Source organism: Eupeodes corollae, chromosome 1, assembly GCF_945859685.1.
Source record: "Eupeodes corollae chromosome 1, idEupCoro1.1, whole genome shotgun sequence".
Classification (NCBI taxonomy): domain Eukaryota; kingdom Metazoa; phylum Arthropoda; class Insecta; order Diptera; family Syrphidae; genus Eupeodes; species Eupeodes corollae.
Genome location: NC_079147.1, coordinates 138,573,036 through 138,581,217, shown reverse-complemented (window position 1 = coordinate 138,581,217; position 8,182 = coordinate 138,573,036). Strand labels below are relative to the sequence as shown.

The 8,182-nt window shown below is 36.0% G+C and overlaps 1 pseudogene; it reads left to right on the top strand.

The window, feature by feature from the left end:
* The first annotated feature begins 3,042 nt into the window (after positions 1-3,042).
* On the top strand, positions 3,043-6,698 carry LOC129945014 (uncharacterized; annotated as a pseudogene).
* Positions 6,699-8,182: the final 1,484 nt, after the last annotated feature.

Here is an 8,182-nt window from a genome sequence, read left to right as displayed (position 1 = left end):
AGCAACGAGAATAAAAAGGTAGCGATACCTTATTTCAGTAGCGGCAGGGTTTTGAAAAATGGCCCTTCCACTACTAGTGAGAATACTTCCAGAAATGGAAAACTCTCTAAAGGCCTTTATAGACAAAGGCGGCAAGCGGCGAACATCTTGAAGGCCTCTGGTGCATCATCGGGGGCTGAAAAGACTTCGAAGCAAACCGCTAGCGTCGAATGGGCCAAAAGCATACTTGCTTCAAAAAGATCCAATAAGGACTCTACGTCCAAGAGGGAAAGGTCTCTTGAGGGGGCCGCGCCGACACCAAAACAGCCTCGGGTGCACAACACCAGCACCCCCCTCAATGCCATCAAGAAACAAGCCAGTTTCAGTGACGTCGCGAAGGGCAAAGTCGTGGTTGCGGTCATTGACAGGAGCGATGATGATGGCACAATATCGGCTGATCGTTGGCAGTTGGTCAAGGTTAAGCTCTCGGGTGGCTTTTTGAGAGAGCTTCCAGGACCACTTCCTTCCATAAGCGATGGGGGTTAGCATCAAGGCCATGTCAAACTCATGGTTTGTGGCGACCAGAGGTCTTGTGACCTTTACAAGCTTGCTGTCAGCCGGTTAGGTGAAGTTTGCCCAGGTGCGAAGCTCGAGGTTGTCGCTGTGAAAGACATTCCTAGCAAACCTAGAGCCCGCATCTGGATACCGATTGAAACTGCTGGACATTCTCGAGATGGTCAAAGTGTGTAACCCGTCCCTTCCGACGCATAACTAGAAAATAGCCAAGCTAGAGGAAGTGAAGGGTCTTTATAGGAGCGCCATTGTGGTACTCAATAAAGAATCCTTGGCTCCTCTAGCCCTAAACGAGGGCGAGGACGTCGTCTTCTCTCCTAACAGAGGGTGACGATGCACCCATGTCCTCTCCAATCGCGACACCACCCTCTACAAAAGTCGTAGATAGTCCATCCTTAATGGAGACTGAGGACGAACTTAACATCATCCTTCTGAGCGAGGACGAACTCTTGGGTTCATCCTCAGACTCAGAGGATCAGAACAAAACCGTGGTGGAGGTTGACCTGCCTAATTGTAGCCAAAATGCTGCAGTTAGTACAGATTAATCTCCAACACTAAATAAAGGCCTCGGCCTCGGCAGATGAACTCGCCAGGAACGGTACAGTACAGCCCATCCTACCACGTTTGACAAGTACTGGCATACCAATCGCTACTTGTAAACTGCTACTAATGCAAGACGCTGCGAGGAGGGCAGGCACCAGGTGGAACAACATCACCACGTGTCAAGCCACAAAAAACATCTGGCCAACCCTGGATTTAAAACGTTCAAGGTGCTTGCTCTCTCTAAGCAGATCGCATATAAGCTCGATAATAGGTGTCATAACTGGACACTGTCTAATAGGAAAGCACGCCACGAGACTATGCGTATTCTCAAATGACTTTTGCAGAAGCTGTATGGACGAGGAAGAGGACGAAACGGTTCTTCAACTTTTCTGCACATGCCCTGCTCTAGCTCGAAAACGCAAGAATTACCTAGGAGAATTCTTCTTTAACGATCTAAACGATCATATCAGTATAATCAGCCTCTCACGTTTCGTAAGGGACTCTAACTGGTTCCATTGAGCTTAGGAGGAACCCTCAAGATTCATGTGGTATCACAATGGGCCCTTAAACTGTCCTAAGTGTGTCCGTTTCCATCTTTGACAGCCACTATAACCTAACCTAACCTAACCTAGACGGTAAAGGATAATAAAATAAGTCTTAGTTATAGTTTACATTAAGTTTTTTAATTTTTAATTTTAATTCACTATATCGTCTCGCGTTAGTTTTAATTAAAAAGTTAAACGATTTAAATGTATTTTAATATAAGAAATAAATAAAAAAAGAATAATCTCTTAGTCTTTAAGACATATAGATAATTAATTTTAATTAGTATAATTAAACTAGAATACTTTTAATAAATAAGACAATAAATCCGGTTTAAATAAATGTTATTATTTAATATAAATTGATAAATAACATTTTTTATTGCAAATATAGAATCTTAATTTGTAATCACTATTTTCTCGAATAAAAATGTGGAAACCCATTGTTTTGTTTTGCAAAATTGATTGTAATTTTTGACAGGTCACAAAAATTCCATACATTTCTTTATAAGCGCAATCCCCCATTTTGCATTTTTTTTCACCACTCACATGTATTCACCAATAGGGAATTTGAGAATAAAATTTGAGGGTGTTTCAGGTAGGACGGGTACCGGTCGGGACTCTAGGTAATATATTTCCTCTATGGTATTTTGCAAGCATTTTTTCGTATTGATCACTTTTAACATTTCTGTTGGAATATTCTTTACACTTCACATTCCACAAAGCAGCAAAGTTTCATACACTTCGATTAATTCAACTATGAATTTGCGTTCCTCTTTTTTATTGTTATTGTTTGCCATTTTGAGGTTCAATTCAGGGAGATGTTATGTATTTTTAATTAATTTTTAAAGTTTCACTTGTTCAAACAAAAAACACACAATAATAGCAATTTTCCAGATGTTTTTTCGTATTTTGATAGTTCTTTCCAATTTTTCGTTTCAGTCATGCAAGATGTACTTTTTTTATGATTTTATTAGGAATTGTTCCTATTTGTGGGAAATAACTCTATTCTCACTTTTTAATTGTTAAAAACAATAATATTTAAAATATTACTTGAGAAAAAGCAGATATTTAACGAAAAATATGCTGCAATTTAAGAAAAGGGATATTGCATTATTTGAATGCAATTTTATTAAATCAAAATGCAAAGCAAAAGTGAAAGTTTTCCTGGGTGTTCAATAAAAGCTGAGCAAATTACCCCACAATAAAAATTAAATTCTGACGATGTTCGGAAACAGTGATAATTATTAAATAGTTTAATAAATTATTGTTTTTCTTTTAAAGTTTTTTTAAGGAATTTGGTGAAATTATACAAAAACATAAGTGACGAACCCTTGGCAGTGAGGCTGGCAGAAGTGCTGGGTTTGTTGCCAGATTTAAAAAATTCCGAATCCACAGAATCCCAATGGCCATCTACACCCATGAAAACCCCATCGGATTCTTCCAGTGCGACAGGGGTAATTGCGAGGCAAAAAACGAATACCACGTTCTGTGGGGACGTGGTTCGAAAAGGCGCGTATTCCTGTCAAAAGGGTTATGTACTTGATGTACAGTTTCGCCCGGAATTTTCCGTACGAAACGGTGATGGTGGAAGATTTTACTTCCTCTTCAAGTTGTGTGTCAACGAGAATCATCGCGGATTGGTGTAGTTAATGTTATATTATTTGATTTTGTATTTTGAATTGTTAAGTTAAGTCATAGGCTCTCACAAATTTATAAGATATCTGTTAAGCTTTATAAATAAATAAACTAAACTAAAAAAAAGAAAATTACTGCCGTGAAGTTATCGTTGACCACATCTTGGAGAACCAAGAAATTGGTGCCAAAATTGGTGGGCCTGGACGCGTCGTTCAAATTGACGAGAGTAAATTTGGACGACGAAAGTTCAATAAAGGTCGGCGGGTAGATGGACATTGGGTTCCGGTTTAATAGAGGATGGATCTGAGGATCTCAGGTTGGAGGTGTGTACTGGGAATGTACGCAGTGCTAAGGTAAGTTTTTATAATTGTATAAACTATTCAATATTAATAAAGTTTTTTTATGTCAGGTACTGATTCCTGCGATAAGTAAGCATGTTAAGGATGGGACGACAATCCATACCGACTACTGGAGAGCCTATGATTGTCTGGGAGAGCATGGTTACATCCATAAAGAGGTGAACGGAGGATGGTACCCATATCCAAAGGATAGAATCCCAATGGAGGGTGGTAAAACGGGCATTCTACGTCAGCTATAACCACAATTTCGCGGACTGGGTTGTGGAGTACCAGTGGCAGCGAAATATAAAAAAATGCCTAGATCCCTTTGAGGAATTAATTAAGGCCATAACATATATATGTATATGGCAATTTTAAAACTGATTAATAAAAAAAAAATCACTGTTTTCTATTTTGTATTTCGTATTAATGAAAAAGCAGTTATTTAACGGAAAATATGTCGCAGTTTAAGAAAAGGGATATTGTATTATTTGAATGCAATTTTATTAAATCAAAATGGAAAGAAATAGTAAAAGTGTTCCTGGATGTTCAATAAAAGCTGAGCAAATTACCCCACAATAAAAATAAAATTCTGACGGTGTTCGGAAACAGTGGTAATTATTAAATAGTTTAATAAATTATTGTTTTTCTTATTTAAGTTTATTTAAGGAATTTGGTGAAGCTATACAAAAATATCAGTGACGAACCCTTGGCAGTGAGGCTGGCAGAAGAGCTGGGTTTGTTGCCAGATTTAAAAAATGCAGAATCCACAAAATCCCAATGGCCATTTACACCCATGAAAACCCCATCGGATTCTTTCAATGTGACAGGGATACTTGCAGAGGCAAAAAACGAATATCACGTTCTGTGGGGACGTGGTTCGAAGAGGTGCGTATTCCTCTCCAAAAGGTTATGAACTTGATGTACAGTTTCGCCCGGAAGTTTCCGTGCGAAACGGTGATGGTGGAAGATTTTGCTTCCTCTTCAAGTTGAGTGACAACGAGAACCATCGCGGATTGGTATAGTTAATTTTATATTATTTGATTTTGTATTTTGAATTGTTAAGTTAAGTCATAGGCGGACTGGGTTGTGGAGTACCAGTGGCAGCGAAATATAAAAAAAATGCCTATATCCCTTTGAGGAATTAATTAAGGCCATAACACATTATATATGGCAATTTTAAAACTGATTAATAAAAAAAAAGTTCACTGTTTTTTACTTTGTATTTCGTATTAATTTTGTAAAGGTAGGTACTGTTGAATAAAAAAATTAAGTACAGAGAGCCTTGCGTATACGTAACCTCGCACCTACCCCAAATCCTATAGTGAGAACAAGCAGGGGGACAGCATGCCCCCCTTACATACCTCACTCTTTATGCGTCGTGCTTGTCACACAAAAATAGTTTATGTAAGTTCGTTTTCAAATAGAAAGAAACTTTCCACGTTGTCAACCTCGCCACCTCAAATCCTATAGTGAGCCCAAGCAGAGGGTTACATACCTCACTCTTTTACTGCGTTACAATGAATAATAAAAAAAATTGGGGTTAAATCCGAAAATTATTTTTTTTTATTTTTTAGGGATTTATCCACGCTCCAATATTTTAATGCTTTTCTATTGGGACCTCTATCTAATTGCAAAAAAAATTAGAACGGAATTCGTGCTGCGCCCCGAAAAATAGCTTAATATTGTACGAAAATCCGTACAATTGCATTTTAGAATGTATATGTACAATTCATACTACATATGCGTGAAATATTTACGTAATTTAATAAAAAAAAATATTCAACTTCGTTCGTTGCAGGTGGCTTTTAAGGAAAGAGCCCATCAGCGGGACATAGACAGCTTTACAATTGACCAGCCAACGACAAGCGGTACGAATGACTGACAGCCAATTGAAAAAACCAGTAGCACAGCATTTTCGAAAGGAACAACCACCAATCGCAGTGAAAATTTTCAATCAGTGTGGAAAAAAAATAAAAAAGCGCATTTTGTGTAATTCGAAAATATCCGGTGGAAAATTTCACATTGAAAGACACAATGATTCGCTGATCCACATAAATGCTGTAAAAGCAGCAAAACAGTCCGTCAAAATCGATACAATTGTTTCGAAAACAAATAAAGTGCCCGAAAACGCAAAAACTTGGAAGTGTCATTGTGTCTCTTCATTGTCGAGCACTACTTGCCTTTTTCCATACTGGATCACCTTAATTTACCATTTAAATAAATACCTGACTTTGGTGGATATGAATTCAATTGTTCAATTTGTTTTAATTTTTTTTTTTCGAGGGAAGAAAAAAATATTCCAACATTTATTAATGATGAATACAGAGTATTAGTTTATTGTGAATATATTAAACAATTTTTAAATGCTTCTATTTCGGGCACAAATTGGTTTATTGAAAAACGAATGCAATGAGTTAATGTTTTCAAATATATACCAAATTGTACAAGGCGCCTTTCCTTAGTTTATTAATTATATTTCAGTTGCAAAAGGGAAATACTTTAACTCCGGGGAATCGAGTTATTGGTGTGTGTTTTGCCTGTATGCTTGCAAAATGTTTTTTCCCTCTTGTTTGTTCTAAACTGAGTTTAATGTTGAGAGCATTGTTTTATTAAAAATTGGAATTTTTTTTAATTCAATAATGGCGAAAAGAAATACATCGGTGAATCAAGAAAGAAATTTTATGTTACAGGTTATGGCTGAAATGAATGTATTAACACAGGTCAATTCTAAGTACCTAATGTAGAAACTCTAAAATATATCGTAAGATCGTAACAGAAATTGGAAATAGTGGGTTTTGCAATAATAAAAACCTTAAACGAATTTACATTGCGTAAAAAAATAAACAATAAGAGGAGTGGACGAGATAGGCAATTGTGTGCCTACAACGAAGAGTTGGAGCATTGATACGTTAAGACGTAAGTTTTTCATTTGATTTCTGAAATCAATAAAATTACTAATAATTTATAAATTATTTCAGTTGTAGAAGGGCAAAGTGAAACAGAAAAAGATACAGTGGTCGTAAGTCCAGATCCATATACAGATCCACACATAATCTCGGCTTTGATATCCAAAGGTACTTAAAAAGTTTTCACGTTTAAAAAAAAAACAAAACACTACAATTAAACTTTATTTTTAGTCCAAACGAAAAGAAAAAATTCAACAGGCTACGCAGCGTGCTTGGACAAATTAGCACTGAAAATAAAAAAAATCGCAAGAGCTTTTACGACGCAGAATTTTTCAAAAAACAATAGGAAGCAATGGTTTATGAATTCCAACGCTGGGATGAAAGGCACATACTTTTCGAGGCTAAATATGAGACTTTAACTAAACAAATTTTAGAAGACAACACAAACAAATTTTTGGCGGGTATTTTAAATACGGGAATCCGTTGCACCGTGGGGAATGAACTTGGAGAATATGAAGGAAATGTTTCTTCGCCTAACAATCGTTCATGACAAAACAATAAATGAGGATGAGTTATAAAACTACGTAGTTTTTAAGGACACAAAGCTGTGATTTTTTTTTGTAAATTTTTGTATTTTTGTTTAGTTTAATATTTGCGTTTTGAAGTTCCACTTTTCCATGAAGGGACATCTTTTTTTCTCCAGGATATTATGTGTAATGTTGTGTGCTTCAACAAGTGGCAACAATGTGAAGAACAAATTCTACGGCAATATCTATTTAATCCTTTCAATTGACCGAACGCATTTTCAGTTGTAAAAGCGCAAAATGAAAAAGAAAATGTTACAGTGGTCGTAAGTCCAGATCCATATACAGATCCACACTTAACCTCGGTTTTGATATCCACAGGTACTTAAAAAGTGTTTACGTTTAATAAAAACAACACTCTACAATTAAACTTTTTTTTTGCAGTCAGAAGAAAAAGAAAAAAATCGACAGGCTACGCAGCATGCTCGGACAAATTAGCACAGAAAATAAAACGCAGAATTTTTCAAATATAATAGGAAGTAATGGATTTTGAATTCCAACGCTGAGATGAAAGGCAAATACTTTTAAATATGAGTCTCCAACTAAACAAACTTTAGTTGGCGGGTTTAAATGAAGTTTTTAATCCGAGAATCCGTTGCAGCGCGACGAATGAACTTGAAGAGCATGAAAGTAATGTTTCATTGCCTAACAATCGTTCAGGAGAAAACATCAAAGAATTCGTCACCAGTTTTTCAATTGATAAGGATGATATATAAAACCACGCAGTTTTTAAGAACACAAAGATGTAAATTGTTTTGGACCATTTTTTTTATTACATTTTCTATTTTTTAATTTTTGTTTACCCTTTTTTTATTTAATAAAATAGTATTGTATGAAAAAAAGATATTTATTTTTTTAAACTTTAATTTCTTGATTTTAAACTTTAAATAATTGGAAAATTTTGAGCCATGTACTTTTTCAAATGGTTTCTCATTTAGAAATCTTTTAGAGTAGATATTGCAGTTCGTGAAACCGGTTGCGGCTGTTCCAGTGTTTAGTTTGATGTTTTCGTTTCTAACTTTCCCTGAAGAGACATCCTCCTTTTTGCAGGATTTTATGAAGCACACAACAAGTGA